The following is a 21,422-nucleotide window of genomic DNA, read 5'->3' as shown; positions in this document are numbered from 1 at the left end:
CCCCGGCTTTCCACACTTCATAAGTTTTATTTTTATTTTCATTCAACTCAGTGTATTGCTTAATTTCCCTTGAGACTTATTGTTTGACTCAGATTATTTAGAAGTGAGTTTAGTTTCCAAGAGTTTGAAGATTTTCTTTCAATCTTTCTGTTATTAATATTTAGTTTGATTCCCTTGTAATTAAGTACCATAATCTGTACAATTTAAATTCTTTTAAATTTAATAAGATTTTATTTGTGACCTAGAATATGGTCTATTTTTCTGTACATTCCATGGCATTCGAAAAAAATGTACTATTGTTGAATGGAATGTGCTGTGAATGTCAGTTGGAGCCTACTGGTCGATGACCTTGTTGATCTGGCTGATTTCCTACCTAGCTGTTCTAGTAATTGGTGAGAGGGGATATCGAAGTCTCCAGCTATAATTGTGGACTTATCTGCTTCTCTTTTCATTTCTATCAGTTTTTGCTTCACATATTTTGCTGCTTTTTTGTTAGATGCATACACATTTAGTATTGATATGTCTTTTTGGTAGAATCACCCTCTTATCATAATTTAATGTTGCCAATAATTTTCTTTATTCTAAAATCTATATTATCTGACATTAATAAGGCCACTCCTCCATTCTTTGAATTGATATTTATGTGGTGTATTTTTTTCATTTTCAATATTTCTATATTATTATATTTGAAATGAATTATAGACAGCGTATAGTTGGGAAAATTTTTTTATCAAGTCTGCTAAGGCATCTCTTTTCTAAAGACAAATTTTTAAGAACAATTTTAGGTTCACAGCAAAATTAAGAAAAGGTACAGAGATTTTTCATATGTCTACTGCCCCAACACAAGCAGGCCTCTCCCATTATCATTATCCTCCAGCAGAGTGGTATGTTTGTTACAACTGATTAACCTACACTGACACCTTGTAATTACCAAAAGTCCAAAACTTATCTTAGCGCTTACTCTTGATATTGTACATTTTATGGGTTTAGGCAAATATATAATGATGCATATTGTATCCATGACTACATTATCATATAATATAACTTTACTGCTCTAAAAATTTTCTGCACCCTGCCTACTCACACCTCTGCTCCACTCCAACATCTGGCAGCCACTGCTCTTTTTACTGCCTTCATAGTTTTACCTTTTCTAGAATGTCATTTTGTGGAAATCATACAGCATGTTGCCTTTTTGATTGGTTTCTTTCACTTAGTAACATGCATTCAATTTTTTTTTTTATCTTTTCATGGACTGGTAGTTCATTTCTGAATAATACTCAGTTGGCTAGTTATACCACAGTTTATTTATCCATTCACCTGTTGAAGAACAACTTGATTGATTCCAAGTTTGGGACATTATGAATAAAGTTGCTATAATCATCAGCATGCAGGTTTTTATGCAGACACAACTTTTCAAATCCTTTGAGTGATTACCAAGGAGCTTGATTACTGGATAGAATGGCAAAGAGTTCTTTCATTTTATAAAATACCACTAAACTCTCCTGCACAGTGACTGAACCATTTTGCATTTTCAATAGTGTTGAGATTTCTTACTGCTCTATTCCTCTAGAATGTAATGTTTCCGATGCTCCGGATTCTGACCATTTTAATAGGTGTGTAGTGGTATCTTGTTACTTTAATCTGCTTTTCCCTGATCTCATATAATGTGCTGCATCTTTTTATAAGCTTATTTGCTATCTTTATATCTTCTTTGTTTCTGTTAAGATCCTTGTATACTTTTTTTTAAAAAAATTTTTTTATTTATTTATGATAGTCACAGAGAGAGAGAGAGGCAGAGTCACAGGCAGAGGGAGAAGCAGGCTCCATGCAGGCTCCATGCACCGGGAGCCCGACGTGGGATTCGATCCCGGGTCTCCAGGATCGCGCCCTGGGCCAAAGGCAGGCACCAAACCGCTGCGCCACCCAGGGATCCCCAAGATCCTTGTATACTTTTTAATTTTTTTTGTCTTCTTATTTTTAAGAGTTCTTTGTACATTTTGAATCACAGTCCTATAAGGACGTGTCTTTTGTAAGTATTTTTTCCTACTCTGTAGCTTGTCTTCTCATTCTCTTGATGTTTTCTTTTGGAAGAATTTTTAATTAAATGAAATCAAGTTTATCAATTACTTTTTTTTCATAGATTCTGCTCTTGTATTATGTCCAAAAAGTATTATCATACCGAAGGACATCTAGGTTTTATTTTTTATATTATCTTCTAGGACTTTTAAAGTTTAACTTTACTTAGCTATTATAGTTTCATTTTTAGGTCTATGATCTATTTTGAGTTAATTTTCATGAAGGGTGTAAGTTCTGTATCTATATTCAATTTATTTCATGTAGATGTCCAGTTGCTCCAGGAGCATTTCCTTGCTTCAATTTATACTCTTTGCTCCTTTGTCAAAGATAAGTTGACTCTATTTATATGAATATATTTCTGGGCTGTGTGTATGTTCCATTGATCTATATGTGTCAATTATTTTCTTACTGTCTTTGTTACTATAGCTTCAGAGTGAATCTTGAAGCCAAATAGTGTGAGTCCTCAAACCTTGTTCTACTTCAATATTGCACTGGCTATTCTGGGTCTTTTGCCTCTCTGTATAAACTTTTTTTTTCTGTATAGACTTTAATATCAGTTTGTTGATATCCACAGAATAATTTGCTGGGATTTTGATTGGGATTGCATAGAATCTATAGATCAATTTGGGAAGAAGTGACATCTTGTCTATACTTAGTCTTCCCACCAATTAACATGGAATATCTCTCCATTTATTTATTCCTTTGATTTTGTTCAACAGCATCTTCTGGTTTTCCTCATATATATATTGTACATATTTTGTTCAATTTATACCTAACTATTTAACTTTAGGGCTGTTAATATAAATGGTATTTTGGTTTTAATTTCAAATTTTATGTGTTCACTGCTGGTATATAAGAAATCAATTGACTTTTGTGTATCAGTCTTACTGCAGCCTTGCTATTATTAGTACCTGAGGATTTTTTTAAAGATTCTTTTAAATTTTCTATATAGATGATCATGTCATCAATGAACAAAGACAGTTTTATTTCTTCCTTTCCAATCTATATACCTTTTATTTTATTTTCTCATCTCAGTACTCATTGCATTAGCAAGGATTTCAGTGTGATGTTGGAAAGGAGTGGTAAGAGGAGACATCCTTGAGTATTAGTGGAATAGCTTCAAGTTTCTCACTATTAAGTATAATACTAGCTGTAGGATTTTTGTACATATGCATTATCAGTTTGAGGAATTTCCCCTCTATTCCTAGTTTCCTGAGAGTTTCTTTTCTTTTTTTTTTTTTAATCATGAATGGGTATTGGATTTTGCCAGATGCTTTTTCTGCATCTATTGATATGATCATGTGATTTTGTTTTCTTTTTTAGATTACTGATGTGATGGATTATATTAATTTTTTAAAATGTTGAATCAGCCTTCCATATGTAGGATAAATCCCACTTAATCATGGTACATAATTCTTTATATAAATTGTTGGATTCAATTAGCTAATATTTTGTTGAAGATATTTGCGTCTGTGTTTATGAGAGGTATTTAGTTTTCTTGTAATGTCTGATTTTGGTGTCAGGATAATGTTGACCTTCTTGAGTGACTTGGGAAGTGTTACCTCTGTTTCTATCTCTGAGATATTATAGAGAATTGATAGAATTTTTCCTTAAATATTTGTTTGGTAGAACTCACCAGTGAACCCATCTGGGCCTGGTGCTTTCTGTTTAGGAAGATTATTAATTGTTAATTCCATTTCTTAATAGATATTGGCCTTTATTTGTTGAGTTTTGGCAGATTGTATCCTTCAAGGAATTAGTCCCTTTCATTAACATTATCAAATTTGTAGGCATAGAATATTTCATAGTATTCCTTTATTCTCCCATTGTTTGGCTGCTTATTAATTTTTATTGCAGTGTATTTGATATAGAATGTTATATTAATTTCAGGTGTGTAGCTTAGTGATTCAACATTATGAAGTGATCACCATGATAAATCTATCTTTTATTGCCCTTTTAACGTCCATGCAAAAATGTAGTGATGTTCCCTCTTTCATGTCTGATAGTAGTAATTTGTGTCCTCTTTTATCTTTCTTAGATAGCTTGGCTAGACATTTATTGATTTTGTTGATCATTTCAAAGACAATCTTTTGGTTTCCCTCATTTTCTCTATTAATTTTCTGTTTTCAAATTCATTGATTTTTTATTCTAATATGATTTCTTTGTTTCTGCTTACTTTGGATTTAATTTGTTCAACTTTTTCTAGTTTCTTAAGGTTTAAACTTAGGTAATTGGTATTAGGTATTTCTTCTTTTCTAATATATGCAGTTGGTACTATAAATTACCCTTCAGGCACTGCTTCTTCTGAATCCCACATATTTTGATAAGTTGCGTTTTCATTTTCATTTAGTTGAAAATATTTTAAATTTCTCCTGAGATTTCTTCTTTGACCCTTGCGTTAGAAGTATGTTTCAAATATATTTTGGGATTTTCCAGTTATCTTTCTATTATCAATTTCTAATTTAACTCTGTTGTGGTTTGAGAGCAGACATTATTTGATCTCTATTTTAAATTTGTTAAAGAGTGATTTCTGGTCTTGAATTAATGGTAGATCCAATGGATGTGGTCTATTTTAGTCAGTGTTCCATATGAGTTTGAGAAAACTGTTGATTGGTGAAGTAGTAAGTAGTCTGTAGGCATATGTCTATTATATCTAGTTAATTGATTCTGTTGCTGAGCCAAAATATGACCTTACTGATTTTCTGCCTCCTGGATCTGCCCATTTCTTATAGAGATGAGTTGAAGTCTTCAGTTGTAATAGTGGATTCTTTCTTTTCTCTTTTCAGTTCTATCAGTTTCTACCTCAAGTAGTTTGATATTCTTATGTTAGACATGCCATTTAAAGTTTATTTTCTCTTTGTTCTGATTTTTTGTTGTTATTGTTGTTTCTCTGTCTTCTCTTTATGCCTTACTATGGGTCACTTGAATTTTCTTAGAATTTTATTCCATTTTGATTTATCTTTAATATTTTTGAGTATGTTTCCTTTTTCTACTTCCTTTTACTTTCCAGACCATCCACTGTGTTTTTATTTTTAGCCATTACATTTTTTTATTCTTAAAATTTTCTTTGGACTCTTCTTTATATCTTCTATTTCTTTGGCAAGATTTTTTCAAGCATATCTGTATTTCTCTTTGGGACATTTTTTATCATGGCTCATTAAAAATCCTTGTTAGCTAATAGTGTTTGTTGGCATCTACTGAGTGATCTTTAAAAAATTTTCTTTTAAATCAATTAATTGACATACATTGTATTAATAGTTTCAGAGGTAGAGTTTAGTATTTCATCATTGATATCACACCCAGTGTTATTACATCATGTGCCTTCCTTAGTATCCATCACCCAGTCACCTCATCTCCCCACCTCCTCCCCTTCAGCACCCTTCAACTTGTTTCTTATAGTTAAGAGTCTCTTATGTTTGTCTTCCTCTCTGATTTCATCTTATATTTTTCCCTTCCCCTATGTTCATCTATTCTGTTTCTTAAATTACATATATGACTGGAATAGTATGATAATTATGTCTCTCTAAATGACTTATTTTGCTTTGCATAATATCTTCTAGTTCCATCCACATCATTGCAAATGGTAAGATTTTGGTTTTTTTTTTATGGCAGTGTAATATTCCCATATGTATATTACATTTCCTTATCCATTCATCTGCCAATGTACTTTTGGGCTCTTTCCATATTTTGGCTCTTGTGGACATTGCAGCTATAAACATTGGGGTACAGGTGCCCCTTTGAGTCACTGTATTTGTATTCTTTGGATAAATACCTAGTAGTGCAAATGCTATGCCTACTGAGTGATCTTAACTGAAGTTGAGATTTTCCTGGTTCTCTGTATGAGTAGCCTTTTTTTTTTCAGTTAAAACCTGGAATTTGGGGGTATTATGAAACTCCGGATCTTCTGTTTTGGTGGCTTTTTGACACTGCTTCTGCAGGAGAAGGGGTGGGTACTGCCTCAATAAAAATCAGGTGGGAGTGGAATTCCAGGTTTCCCACTTAGTGTGTGTTAACATGAGGAGAGGCAGCGGTACTGCTGGATAGCAGTGAGAGTTCTGGCTTTCCCCTATGCTTCCATTGATACCATCCTGGCCAGAAGTTGTAGGATTGAATCATTACAGTTTCTTCCATGGCTTCCACTGACATGGGGAATATGCAGGAGTGGTGTCATTACTATTGGGTGGTAGTTTAAGACCTGACTTTCCATTAGGCTTCCTCTGATAGCACCCTAGGTGGAAGGAATGTATCATTTTCACCCTTATAGGGGTGTAAGTCCAGGCTCTACCCATCATCTCTCCTGTCACTGTGATTGGTCACCTCATTATACCTGTAAAGATGAAAGTTCTCACTCCCTATTTAGCCTTTTCCAATAAATACATCCTTCATCCTTGTGTGTGTGTGTGTGTGTGTGTGTGTGTGTGTGTGTGTGTGTGTATGTAAGGGGAGAGTTTGGGGAACTTTGTTATCGCCTGTCAAGTGTTAAAGTCTAGGCTTCCTTCTTGGTCTTGCTGATGAGAGTAGAGTTGAGAGCCAAAGTCTTACTCTGTAGTGTTTACTAGTATAGTTTGCTTATTTCCTAAAAATTTCCTGCCTTACTCAGCAGCCCCTCAGCTTGTTTTTAAGATAAATTGTTATTTTGGGGAGCTCTTCCTGTCTGTGATTGTTGTCATTTCCAGGTTACTGGCTTTTCCATCTCCATGGACACCACAGGATGGGGGCTGAATATTACCATCTGTAATGATGAAAGTCTTCACTCCCTTTCTTCCCTGACACCACCTAGCATGGATGCTGGAGTAGTCCATGTATTCTGATGAAGGGGAATCTAAACTCCTCACTCAGACTTTGTTGAAATCTTCTGTGGTGTTTGTCTAAACATTTTCTGTCTTGGTAGACTGCCCCTTTCATGGCACTTTGTCTAGACTGACCTGTGTTTGTTGCCATTTTTTGATTTATCTACTTGTCTAGTGTCAAGTGTAAGATGGATGAGGCAAAAAGAAAACTCTGGAAACTCCCCTCACTGTGCCATTACTTGGACTCTAAGCTCCCTAGCTGGTCTTCCTCTTCTGCTTATCTTTCTGAATCTTCTGTTTGTTTCACAGATACTCTCCAGGGATTTTAATTGGATTGAAAAAAGCAGAAGTTCACCATTTCTGATTATATATCGAAGGAACAACTGACCAGATTTGCCAATGGATTGAGTGTGGAGTGTGAGGGAAAGAGCAGCATCCACAGTGATCCTTTTTTGTCTTTACCAACTGGAGGGATGCTGCTGCTATTATCAGAGATGCAGAAGGCTGAGGTAGACCTGGTTTTTAAGAGGAAGCTTTGGTAGTTTCTGGACATGTCAGGTTAAGCTCCCCAGTGCAGACATTATGTCAGTTCTTGGATCACAGGGTCTAGTGTTAAAGGTGGAAATCTGAACAGGCCTTGCCCTTTGGGAGTCATTGTGTGGAGATACATTTAAAGCTATGGAATAAGATGAGACCATTTGGGGAGTGAGGAGGTCAGTCTAAGGGCTGAGCTCAAGGATGTTTTATGGTTGAGTTCTTCTCAGAGGAAAGAGTGGCAAGTTTGGTCAAATGTGCTAAGAGGCAGAGTAAGGAGTGGAGTGTGGCCTGACTTTTAGGTTTAACAGTCTGTCCCCAGCAGTTTTACCTTCTGCTTCCCAAGCTGTGTTTCCTCCTTCTAAGACTCACTACTCTTATTTTCCTTTTAACAGATTACATTATTTTGAACTCACTTTTTTCTTTCTTCCATCTGTAAATCATAGGATATGAATGATAAACACAAATATTTCTTGATAAATTCCCATGCTGGCATAAGGAATTAGAACCAGTGAATTTATCAGTAATTGGAGCCTTGAGATTTTCAGAGACACCATCACAATTACTTCAAAGCATTTTGCTTCTGTCCTTATTTCTGCTTATTTAAACCTACTAATTTATTAATAGATATATAAAAAAGAAACATTTTCTTTATCTTTTTTTTTTCTTTTTAGAGAGCGAGAGAGAGGTAGGAAGGATAGAGGGAGAAGGATAGAGAGAATCTTAAGCAGGCTTCATGCTGGGCAGAGCCCAAACTCACTATCCTGAGATCATGAACTGAGCTGAGGTCAGGAGTCAGATGCTTAACTGACTGAGCCACCCAGGGGCCCCAATGTCTTAATTTATTTATTAAGTATTACTGATATCACAACAAAATGGCTTACTTCATTTCTTATTACAAGCTCAATGGACTGGAGAGCATATGAGGAACCTCTCCTATGTGCCATCTTTGTGGTGGCCCACCTATTTGACATTATATATATTGTTCCCTTAGATCTGGTGACAGCACTATGAGGTAGGATTTATTGCTGCCATTTCAAAGCCAAGGAAACTGAGAGTGTTTAGGTTTCTCAACCCCAAGATCATGCTCTGTGGTAAGATGCCTACATTTCCATAGTAGTCTTCTTGATAACACTGTGGGGGAAATTATGTTTCATTAATCTAGCAAGCAATATTTACTTTATTTTTTTTTTATAAAGATTTTTATTTATTTATTCATGATAGTCACACAGAGAGAGAGAGAGAGGCAGAGACACAGGCGGAGGGAGAAGCAGGCTCCATGCACCGGGAGCCCGACGTGGGATTCGATCCCGGGTCTCCAGGATCGCGCCCCGGGCCAAAGGCAGGCGCCAAACCGCTGCGCCACCCAGGGATCCCGCAATATTTACTTTAAAACAAAATCCATTGGTTGATTAGAGAAGAACTGTTAAGTTCTGTTTTTTCACTTTTTAGTTTTGGTACAGTGAGTCAATGTCAGTGTTTCTTTTAACTATTTTTTTTTTTAAGATTTTCTTTATTTATTCATGAGAAACACAGAAAGGCAGAGACATAGGCAGAGGGAGAAGCAGGCTCCACGCAGGGAGCCCGATGCGGGACCAGTCCTGGATCACGACCTGAGCCAAAGTCAAATGCTCAACTACTGAGCCACCCAGGTGTCCTGTCTTTAAGCTATTTGTTACTCTTTACAAACAAGTTTGGGGGTATAGAAGTAAAATTAAAATGACTTTTAAATTTAATTATTTTAAAATATGATGGATCTTGAAAGTGTTTCTCCCAATACACGAATTTATCCCTTCAGGTCTGTAAGTGGCTAAGGCTATCTTTCACATCCACAGAGCTTTGAATTCAGTATTTTTAAGGGAAGCAATGCATTTTCTGGAAAGCAAAGTGTTAACCTGTTTCCAGAGCAACAGCTGTTGTTATGCAATATGGAGGGTATTTGCTGTAACAGTTTGCTATGTTGGGTAGCTAGAGAGGGAAGTTTTCCAAAGATGTATCCTATCACTGCAAATAAATAAATAAAACCAAATCCCCCACTAGACCATATACGGAGTAGCTATGGGGATGCTATGTTTGATCTTTTCAATGATTTTCTGCTTAAAATGGGCAATTTTGCAGGCTGGTCCTTTCCAGCGGAGACTTGGAAGTTCAATCTATGCAGTTCATTATCAAAGGGAAATACTGACCATCTACTTGCTGGGGCTCTAACCAGAAGAGCTGGAAGTGACTTCTGAGACTTCTACCTTTTTATCAAGAATCAAACAGAAAATTAGGGAGGCCAGTTAAGTGATTCACTTCTAAGGGACACACAGCAAATAGTGGGTAGGTTGGTGAGAACTCAAGGCTGCCAGTAGGCTTTCTGCCACATTCCTTCAGATTGACCCCCAGAGGAGGCCAAGTCACTGAAAGATGCCTAGGAGGGGTTAATGTACTATACTTGGTGAATGCCGACTTTGAACACCAAAGGTCATGTTTCCTGCTAAGTGGAGAAAATACGACTGTCAGTCTGTTCATGAACAAGCGAAGTGGGAACGTTTGTTCTGGAGTAAAATGAGGTGTTGCTGTGCCAGCGGTGCCAGCTGTGTCCCAGCTATCTTGTCTGTCCCCATGCGACTCTCATCTTCACTGGCTGTACTAGCACTCCTTGCATGCATGGTTGCTATCTCACACCACGCAGGTCCTTCTACTGAGCTGGCCACGTATTTTTCTAAAGGCATTTGCTGGGAGGGGCAGGCCACTACTTGCCTGTAAAATCTTTCACCACAGCAGTTGGTGATTACTCTCATCTCAATACCTTTATTTTCTACCTAGAAACTTTGTTGCTTCATATCTTTTTTATTCCAATTTCTTGATAAGGTTTTTCCATTTCATTTTCCCTACAAGGCAGGCTAGTTTCCATGAAGTAGTATCAGATATATTTGGTGGCTTTATCATAGTATATTTTACTCCTTCAGGAAAAAAAAATCAGGAAAATACAAATTTCCATAAGAAAGAAAAGGGAATATGTATTTTTCTGTTTTTATTTTTGTCTTTTTCACTGAAAACCCTGCCCCTATGAACCAGACTGCAAACCTAATGCCAGTGTTGGATTATTGACAGATAGAAACTTCGTGTGTACCAAAAGTTTATTTTGATTTAAGTTAATTCTGTGATTTTTCATATCATTTGTAGGGAAAGTTTCACATAATATGGGCCGAAAATGTTCTCCTGGAAAATGACTGTATCCTACATGGACCATTGTGATCTGCCTTCTATTTTCTTTCTCTAGCCACTTCCCCTGCCACCAAAGCTTCTCTCTCTCTGTGCCTTCACACTAAGCTTCTTGCACACACCTGCTTTCCTCTTTGTGGGGTTTTTTTTTTTTTTTTGTGCTTTCTGTTCTCTGCCTGCATTTCTTGCATTCCTACCCTCCCTTCTAAGAATTGCCTCCTCCCGGAAGCCTTCCATCAGATGCCAAGGTTGGGCCAAGTTCCCTTGTGTAATATACCATTGATTTCTCTCTTTGCACAGCCAATAGCCATCTGATTGTGTAATTCTTTCCTATTAGACTGCTTGATAACACACATTGTACTTTCATTCATGTCATATCACCAGGAAGTGCTTACCTAGCACAGTGCCTGATACAAGGTAGATTTTTTTCAATCAATGTCTAAGTGTAGGTAGATGAAAGAGTGGAATTCAATTTAGTTAGTTACTTCTTTTGTTGGGTATTTTATGATAAAAATAGAGGGAATATATCAAATCATTTCCTCGCTATTGAATTCCTAAACTAACTTTCCTATACAGAACCAGTAAAAACCACTTTTGAGTCACATCTCTAAGGAAATGCTCTTAGCCATATACTTGCAATATGATAAAAGATCATACAATTCCCTGGATAAATGTGGTTTCTAGGATATTAGAGGTTTATAGAGGCAAATCATCTGAAAGATATGAACATGAAGACTCAGAAGTCCTAGAATACTTACAGTGGAATACTTAAAGTAAGCAAATCTTTGCGATAATTATTTTCTATCGTCTGTACAAAAGCTTTGGGCAAGCAGGTTCAAATTTAATGTTCCAAGAAAAGAATGTTACAAAAAGTACAAAAGAAGAGTAAAGTGGTCCCAAAAATGTTCTTTTCATACCTGAATATAAAGGATAACAAGGCTTATCTGGTATATATCAGATTTTTTTTTTTTAAGGGACACAGGGAATGAGGAAATGTATCTCAGAGGAAAGTATTTTAGAGTCAGGTGGGAAAACTGACATGACTCTGATGTTCTTGATTCATTTCTGTGCATGGGGTACTCAGGAACAGGGAAAGGGCAGTCACATAGTCATCAGTACCCTTGCTTAGTCCCCAACTGTTAATATCTCATTACTTGATCTCTCAGCTCTTCTTTTCCAAGTGCCTAAAGTAGGGATTTAGGTAATAAAGACTCCCTAGCCATTGTCGTAGTGAGACTGAGACCATGGGTTCCTTCCTGGAATAAGTTAATAAGTTTGCTTCATTTTGTCCCATGGCCATTAAATATAGGCCTTGGCTGTGTAACTTGAGATTTCAGTTGGTACTGAGTGATAAATTACTGACTATTCACTCATTCCTATTTTTATTGACCATCTAGTACACTCCAGGCATGAAGCTTCCCCTAAGATAAGAATGATAAGCAAGACTGAGACTTTGCCCCAAAAGAGCTCACAATCAAGAATTGGAGGTGGATATATAAAGTGAGCAAGATAGACCAGAGTCCACTAAGTCTGGTGACTGGCAGGTGTCAAGAACACTGACTGAGAAGGAGGGCAGGCACTCTGCTCAGTGTTTCCCTGTGTTAACTCTTTCAGGCCTCTTACAACACCATAATATAGGTATTATTATTATTATTATTATTATTATTATTATTATTATTACATATTGGGGAAGGAAACTAAGGCATGGAGAGGCTTCAGTAACTGCTCAAAGTCACACAAGTAGGGGTGTTTCACCTCTTGAGTCTCGCTCTCTACTTCTAGTGGTTCTAGGCTCTCTTGCCTTTTGGTGGAAATGAGGAAGTAACTCCACTATGTTCCTTCAAGAAAGGAAGGAGCTTGAATGAATCTCAAGGGACAAGTAGGATGCCTTATTCATTCCAGAGAGGGGAAACAGTATTGCAAAAGCCTAGAGGCATAACAGCATTTCCCCCCAGGAAACAGGTAAACTTCCAGCATTTCTGGAGGATCAGGTGAGAGCATTAAAACTGGGAGGGATTTGAACTTGGAAAGCTTCCATGCAGCATTGGCAGTTTATTTGAAAAAACAAACAAACAAAACAATGAAGACAGAAACTATTGGTGCCTGAGACTGAGCTTGGACAGCCCTGAGTTCAAATCTTGACCTTGTCATTTACTGGCTGTTTAATTTTTGGAACTTAACCTCTCCAGCCCTATGGTAAACTACAGAGTAGGGATTGTTGTGATGACAGAGAGAAAAAAAACCCTGGAAAGGCTGAGCCATTCTGTGGCATACAGCATCTTTGCAATCATGTTGGCAGCTCCAGAGAGACCCAAGAGTCCAGTGGCCCTCCACCTGGCTGCGTATTTCTTTCTCCTTAGGGAGCTTTAAAAAATACAATTGCATGTGCCCACCCTGAGAGATTCTCACCTAATTGGTCTCGGTTGGAATCCTGGCTTGGGTATGATATTAAAATCCTCCAGGCAACTCTGATGCTTAGGCAGGGATGGAGGCTTCTAGTCTAGGGCCTCTGATGCAGCAAGGGTCAGAGGAAGACCTTGGAGCTAGAGGTTAATCTGGTCCTCTGTTTTAGGATCTGAGTGTCCTTGTACATGATATCTCTCTAGGGAAGGAAAAAACCTTATTCTATCCCCTTAGGTTCAGTGAGTGTGGCCCTGCAAATTAGACTATAAAACAAAACAAAGCAAAAAGATGTAGATGAGAAAAAGTTTATTAGTATATACGCATATATGGAAGCCTTCATAGAAAAATGAAGAATCAAAGAAGCAGATAGGCCTGAGAGCTTATTTATCAAAGCCTTTTTAACAAAGAACAGTGAATGTGGTGATGTGACAAGACAGAGGAGAAAGGGGTTTGGGCTCAGGGTGGCAAACCCGGAAAGTGACTGGGGAATATATGGGGGAAGTAGTGGGCAATAAAGGTATTTTAGCAGATTTGTTCAACGACCCACTTTGGTGCCAACTAGCTGTCTCCTTTATGGCCATAAAACTCCCCTAGAAAAGTAGACTTGTGGCAGTCCTCATTTCTCAAAAGTTTCTGCTTTTGGTCAGATGAGGAAATTTTCTTTCTGCATTCACTGATTTGATTCCAGGTCAAAGTAATCTTACCCAGGTGGCATATTTTGGGGTGACACAATCTAATCCTCCTTTGCCTCACCTCTGAGTGCCTGGAGTTCCTCACTCCTGTGGCCTTGAGTCTGCTGGCTGTTTCTGTGATCAAGCTGCACTGAACTAGTAGCCCTGTTATCACAGCCACCATCACTTCTACCTCTAATACTGCAAAGTGCAGCACCCAGCAAACCTCCCTCCCTATCCCCCAAGATCGTTAGGAGGAGAAACGAGATAGTGACCATGGATGCACTCTCAAGCCTGGAAAGCTCTTGAGGCCATGTGAAGAAACCCATGCTTCTCCTGCGTCAGGGACTTTGCCAAGGTCACAGCCAGCAGGGAAGGTGAGGCCTCTGCCCCTCCTACCCAAGACACTCCTTCCTCTCAGCTATTCCTTCACTGCCTGTGTTTATAGTAGGGAGGTAAATAAACTCCATCAGGCCTTTCAATGTTCTTTTTGTTCTGAAAAAAATCAATGGACCATGCAGAGCACGTGACTTGGCTTGGCACGTCCACAGTTGCGGAGCTCAGACGCGGACACACTGTACAGCCTGTCCTTCTGCTTTGGTGAAGGCATGACTGTATTTTTAGACCTGCCCAACGCTGCCAATACAAGTAGTGTATGGAGATGCAGGACAGGCTTGCTGGCCTGTGTAACAGAAGCGTCTTGCCTAAAGCTACGGCAACATATGCTGGAGGTTTTCATTTGCTGCTGAGGATGGTGGAGGGGGGTGGCGTGTTTTGTTTTGGCTTCTCATAAAACATTTTATAGCACTTCACACTGTGTGCTTGAGGATGTGTCGAAACATAGGATTAGCTTTATGAACTAGCTTTGTGAGGTGTCTGAGGCAAGATAGCAAGTTTTGAAAAATGAATAACACTTAAGTTTATCTTTAAACTGCAAATACAATATTTACATTTTTATATACACAATAAAATAATTTATCAAAACACTACGAATTTGGAATTGTGATCATTTGGGTTGACTTTTTCCCTCTGTACTCTGTATGGAAGATTTGGTGTGTACATTATAATATCACAAAACCAAGAGGAGATTTGTTAATATCTTAACCGAACAAACTGTTCTGGCATACAAATGAAAAATCTATGAAGACAGGCTTTATTCTTGCTGGTTTCTCACCTCCTGTGACAACAGCTTATCACTAAAGCTGATTTTGTTTCTATCCTGACTTCCTGGCTTTAGGCCCCACTTGGGTGTTACTATAATAACTACCTGATTAGTTTTCCTGCCCGTGTTCTGTTCTTTTTCCTGCCAGTTGATTCTCTGGACAGCGATGGGAGTGGTATTCTGGTACAAATGTGGCTATGATTTCTGGTAACTGTCCTTCAGGGGTTCCCCAGGACCAGTATGATAAGGACCAACTCTTTCAGGGTGGCACATGAGGCCATGACTACCCTTCTCTCTTCTTTTCTGGCCCCTTCATCCACATGGGAGGCAGCTGCAGGGAGCTGGTTTCTATTTCCCGATCCATGGAACTCTTGCCTACTCCAATTGGATTGACCTTCCTCCTGCCTTCCAATAGTCCAACTCTATTCAGAACTGTAGGGCTTTACTCACTACCATTCAACACTGAAATAGTGGATTCTCAGGGCAGGAGTCCATCCAGCTCCGTGATTTGCTGTGCATACCTTTGCTGGGGCACCTACCACAGCGTTAAACTTACTTGTTTTCTCCTCACTAGACTGAACTTGAGAGGGTAAGGATCATGTCTTACTCTGGCAGTGTTTGGTGCCTAGAGAGCTATCAAAGTATGTTTGTTAAATTAAGTGACTTACGGTTGTTAACCATGCACCCATTCGCCAAGCAAGCCTGGCAGGGTCTCTTTTTGCAGTCTCTTGGGAGACACTGCCTTGAGTTGCTGGATGGATGTGAATGGCTGGGAATGGGACTTCTTATAAAATAACCCAGGGTTAAAACTTCAGGCTGCTTCTACCCATCATCAAAATTAATGAGTTTTAGTGCATGTTTATTACATTCTCAGTGGAAAAATAAATACCTTACAGTTTTAGTTTTCCAATGGAAAACTAAATGGAATTCAGAGCAGGTGCCAATTCTGCCATTAGCTTCCTGTCTGCGGTCGGTGGTAATCTGCATACATGCACAGGTGTGCACGTGGACATGCACACACACACACTCACACCTAGGCACACATATTGATGTATACAATTCATAGTCTGCTTTATTTCATGACCTTCATTGTCCTACAGTTTGGGGTGATTTTTATGTTTCCTTCTTGAAGGATGCTTAATAGATGTCTCCCAACACTTCCTAATTATGTCTCTTTGGAATTTGACTTTTTAGGTATATCCAAGATATAAGCTCCTTTTGATGTATGTTTCAGTCTGAAATTTGGATTTGCAAAGTGGTTAATACTCTTTATGTTACGTACTTTTTATGAGTAAAATGCATTGTGAACATTTTTCATTCCGTATACATTCTTATTTAACAAACTAGACAATCTCTAATGACTTGATATGTCTTTTTTGCCATTAAAAAGCAACAGGATAGTCCTGAAATGAAAACTTCAGGACTAAAACTAATGAAAACTGAAAAAGAAAATAACTGTATACTAGTGAAAATATTATAAAATTATAAAAATATGAAGTGACATACTTGCATGGAATATACTGATAGGCTGTTTCAGGATATCCTGGGTAAAAGCTTAATCTATTTAGGAAAATAAACTCTAGAAGAACCATTTCTATAACATCTGTTGTTAGACTAATTACTACTCATCCTCATTACAACACTCGAGCAAGGAGCACTTTGTCAGGTCAATTCACCAATTTATTTAGAATCAACAGAACTTCATTGCTTTAAAAGTAGTCATTAATTCTGGCCTTTCACAGATTCAGATGACGCTTTTCTTTAATTAATCCAAATTGTGATAATATAGATTACATGTGAATCTATTTACATTGTAAATCTTGCCTCGTGTTCTAATAGGAATTAATGGAAATCCAATATTGTGTAAGTTAAGCACTGACTTGTAATTAATGGTACAAATGGATTTTTGGAGATGATGTCACTTGGCATGGTCCAAAGATTTCAAAGACAAAATTTCGCAGTTTTAATGGGCTCATATAAGGAATAAGGAAACAAATGAAGTGTTCTCTGAGATAAATTCACAATCTAGGGGTCATAATACAAACCACTAACCAAACAAAAACATCCTCCCTGACAAAATTTCAAAGGTGTAGATATATTAGAACTGAAAGCTTGTCCCCATCCTAGATCCATGAGGTTGGTAGATATCTTTTGTGTGTGAACTACGTTGTTCACAAGGACATTTTATTACAGAGTGAGTAGTAATTTATAAGAGTAATAGCAAATGTATTGAGTATTTAACTGCATGCAGCTACTTTTCTTATATATTCTCAATTCTTTCTATAAGCTTATGTGACAGATATTGTTTTCCATCTTAGAAAACTAAGGTCTGTCAGAGTCACACAATTAGTGGGAGGACCCAATATCATGTTGACTCTCAAAACACATATACTTAATTCACTTTATGTAGAAGATTCTCTGATTGCCTCAGTCTTATGTCAGACGGTGAAAGAACTCTACCCAATTCCATAAGATGATTCCTAATTAGGAGTGAACATTTTAATTCTGGAATCAAAGTGTCTCACATATTTGAAGTAGGTAATATAATTAGCTAAGGAACAGGAAGTTCCAAAAAATTTTGAGATAAACTTGAAGTTAACACACTTTTGAATGCTGAGGGACGAGCAGAAAAATAAATCACACATAACTGCAATAAGGAATCACTCTCTTGGAAGCGATTTCGGTATGGTCACAACTTTTCAGGGAACAACTTCTTCTTTCCCTTAAATACAGATCTGTCGCTCCTGCCTTTTACAGGGGACTCAGAATCAAAAGTCAGGCTATTCTGTTAGAGCAAATGACAGGACAGGAACTGGTAGCTGTCAGGAGCAACAGCAGCTCTGAGGAGCATCCATCCACATTTCTGTTTTGCTCCTTTTCTCTCCCTCACCAGGTGCTTTCTTTCCTTTGAGTCCCTCAGCTTTTCTCTGTGGAGAGGCGTGTCCTGCTGTTTCTGTCCTCTCTGTGGCCCGATTTGTAATGCCTGCTCTCCTGCCTGCATATGGCTCTTCTGGATTTTTAAACTTCAGCCCTGCTACTAATCGCCTCATGTTTCCAGTTGTCCAGGTTTCCAGGGATCACAATGATGGGCCCAACTCATCTTTACAAAACGTAGGTCATAAGACATGGGCCAGAGGTCACCCTACTTGAGCTGTCTTTGTGTTAGGTATCTGACCCTATTTGTTTGTATTTTGAGTATTTAGGAGTAGAGTCACATGTTATGGCCCCTGCCTTCTTAGAGGTTAGCAGACAAGGAAACTTCCCACGGGAGACAGTATGTCAAACACAACTTCTCTATTGCACTGTGTGCAGGAATCTAAAGGGATTTCCAGACATCGATGGTATACAAAAACAGTGTTTAAGGCTCTCTGAGGGAAGTAATTCACTTTCCTATTACTGAACACAGTACCACATGCTGTGTAGTGTTCATGCAATTTAAATAATAATGTAAATGAAAGCAACCACAAAATAAATGTCATTCTTTGATTTCTTATTGTATGTCACACACTTCACATACATTATTAATAACTCTTCTAATAACTCTAAAGGAGGTATACAAACATCTGTATTTTACAAAAGAGAGAGAGGTTCAGGAAGCTTAAGTAACTGGTCCAAGGTTATACCACATGTAAATGGTAAAGAAGTTACTCTGATTCTAGAGTATCTGATTCTAACCTTCATGTCTTTATCGTACTGTGCTGACAATATATTTTTGTATTTCAAGAGGCAGGAATATTTTAAAGAAATTAAGATGAGAAAAAATAGTAGGCTATATTTATGCAGATATTCACCTTTACTGTTTCTCTTCCTTTATTCCTGAAGTTTCAAGGGTACCCTGGTGTCATTTCTTTCAACCTAAAGAAATTCCTTTTCCTACGTCTTTATGGAACAGGTTTGCTTTGATAAATTCTGTCTTCCTCCTTGAGAAATGGCTTTTTTTCATCTTCATCCCTCAAAGATATTTTCACTAGAAGGAGAACTTGAGGTTGATAGTTCTTTTCTTTTGTCATCTTAAAAATGGCCTCCATCATATCTGATGAGAAAATGTGGTCCTCGGGATTGTTGTTTCCCTGGATTTAATATATCACCCCACCCCAACCACCAGTGACTACTTTCAAAACTTTTTCTTTATCTATGGTTTTCAGTAATTTTATTAATATGTGTCTGGGCTGATTTTTTTCGGTTTATGTTCTTTGGAGTTTGTTGAGTTCCTGTATCTATAAATTTATCTTTCAGCAAATCTTGGAATTTTCCAGACATTATTTCTATGTATGTTTGCTCTGTACCAATATGGTCTGTCTCTGCCTTAGGGGCTTCAGTGACACAAATGTGACATCTTTTGACATTGTCTCTCAAGTCTCTGAGAGTCTAGCCATTTTTTATTTCAATTTCATTTCTTTCTGTTGTTCAGATTATATAATTTCTACCGTTATCACCTCAAGTTCACTTGTCTTTCTCATCTCCATTCTGCTATTGTGCTCATTTCATGGATTTTAAGTTTCAGATATTATATTTTTCACTTCAGTTTAGTTCTTTTTTAATAGACTCTATTTCTAAGAATTTCTGTCATTTATTCATTTCAAGAATGTTCACCTTAGTTCATAGAAAATGGTTCTAGTAGCTGCTTTAAAGTCTGTGTAATAATTCACACATTTGAACCATCTTTGGGTTGGCGTCTGCTGATTGCTCATTCCTTTGATATTAGTCAGATTTTCATGGTTGTTAGTACATCAAATAATTTTGGATTCTAACCTGGACATTTTGAATATTATATCGTTAGACTTGGCATACTGTGAAAATTCTCTGGAGAATATTGATTTGTTGTTTGAACAGGCAATCCACCTGTGTGATCTGTCCTTTTCTTTTGTGATAGTCATGTCAAGATCAGTTCACTTTTCAATGCATTTGCCATGCTGTTTGGGTCTGCCTGGGGCTTGTATATCACTCAGGGCTTATTCTGGTACTTGGGTGATTTTTATACTGTAATTTAGTTCTCAAAACCATCATTGTACTTCTTTGGGCATTTTCTGGGCATGTACAACTTGGAGCATGAACTCATCACTTGCGTAGGATCAAACACAGATTAGAGATTCTCTTCTCTGGCTCTCTCTCTCGTCTGTGGGGTTTCTTCCACTCCTCAGGCTTCCAGGGCCCACTTTTCCAGTTTTTATGGATGGGAAGATGAGTTTCTCAGAGTTGGCCTCCTGGGCCATGGCCCAGTTTCATGCAATGCAGTGAAAGAAAGAGGAAACCCATAGCAGTGGTTCCTTCACCCTTTGCAAACTGGGGAGGGGGGTGTCCCTTTTTCTGCTTCCTTTTTTTTAAGATTTTTTTTTTTTGAGAGAGAGAAAGAGAGAGAGAGAACACATGAGTGGGAAGAAGGGGCAGAGGGAGAGAATCTTCAAGCAGACTCCTCGCTGAGCGCAGAGCCTGATGCAGGGGGAGTGGATGTGGGGCTCAATCCCACAACCCAAGATTATGACCTGAGCCAAAGCCAGGAGTCAGTCACTCAACCCACTGAACCACCCAAGCACCCCATTTTTCTGCTTCTTATAGTCAAAACGTTGAATCATCATTTGGGATCTTAAGTGTCCATTCCCCACCCCCCATGCCCGGGGTAGCAGTGTAGATTTACTTTTGAGGCCTTAAGGCCTGCCTGGGAAAATAAAAAGAGAAAATTCAACACAAGGACTTTCCCCATACTCTGGCTTATAGGGACCTGACCCTCTTTCCTGTTGATCTAGCCAGAATAATAATCTTAACTCCAGGTTTTTTGTTTTTGTTTTGCTGTTTGAACCTTTTATAAAGTTCCCAATTTGGCTTGCCTTCAGGCCAAATCCAGGAGGAAAAAAGGAAATACTCTGAAAACTCTTTGTAGCCAATTTTATCTTTCCTTAAGGTTTGACTTCTCTCCTGAATACACTTGCTGTTGTTTACTTTTCAGACTCCTCAGGTGGTTGTTTGCCATGTGTGTCCACATTTTAGTTGTGGTCAGGGGAGCGACAGAATGGGCTCCTTATTCCTTATTCCGTGGACTGGCTCTTAATCACGTTTTCACCCCTAGCACTTGCCACAGAACCTACCACATAATAGACATTTAGGTAAACGAAGGGAATACAAGTCTAAAATGTGTGGCTCACCAATGTGCAGGAAATCTTTTCTGTGTATGTGAATGAAAATGTAAAATGTGAAGCTTGCCAATTCTCTAGCAAATTCTGATAGGACCCGGATGGCACATGTTTGGCTCACTGTCTGCCACTCTTCCCACGCTCAAATATGATCAGTACTCCTTCACTGCTTGGCACCCTGCAGAGCCTGAAAGCAGCCATAGAATATTCCTAGCACTGCAAACCTGGAAGCCACTGTCAAGTGAACAGCATGGGCATGCGGGGTATAAGCCGGCCTTTTACTCCTGTCTTTCAGACGTGTCCACACAACATTTCCAGCCTTCCTTTCCCATTTAAATGCAGTGCTTCCTTCCTACAAATTTCCATCTTGCCATAGTCTTTGCTTTAAGATTCCAGCTGATGGGCACATTTCTTTCTTTGCCAGGTGGGCTTGTGGAGAAAAATCATT

The 21,422-nt window shown here is 38.2% G+C and overlaps 1 protein-coding gene across 1 annotated transcript in view; it reads left to right on the top strand.

Moving 5' to 3' along the window:
- The window catches only part of TMEM182 (transmembrane protein 182), a 56,436-nt gene that overhangs the window by 15,340 nt on the left and 19,674 nt on the right, over positions 1 to 21,422 (top strand). The gene's annotated exons all lie outside the window — the stretch shown is intronic.

Source organism: Vulpes vulpes, chromosome 16 (genome assembly GCF_048418805.1).
Source record: "Vulpes vulpes isolate BD-2025 chromosome 16, VulVul3, whole genome shotgun sequence".
NCBI classification, from domain to species: Eukaryota; Metazoa; Chordata; class Mammalia; order Carnivora; family Canidae; genus Vulpes; species Vulpes vulpes.
This window is presented reverse-complemented; position numbering and strand designations above follow the sequence as displayed.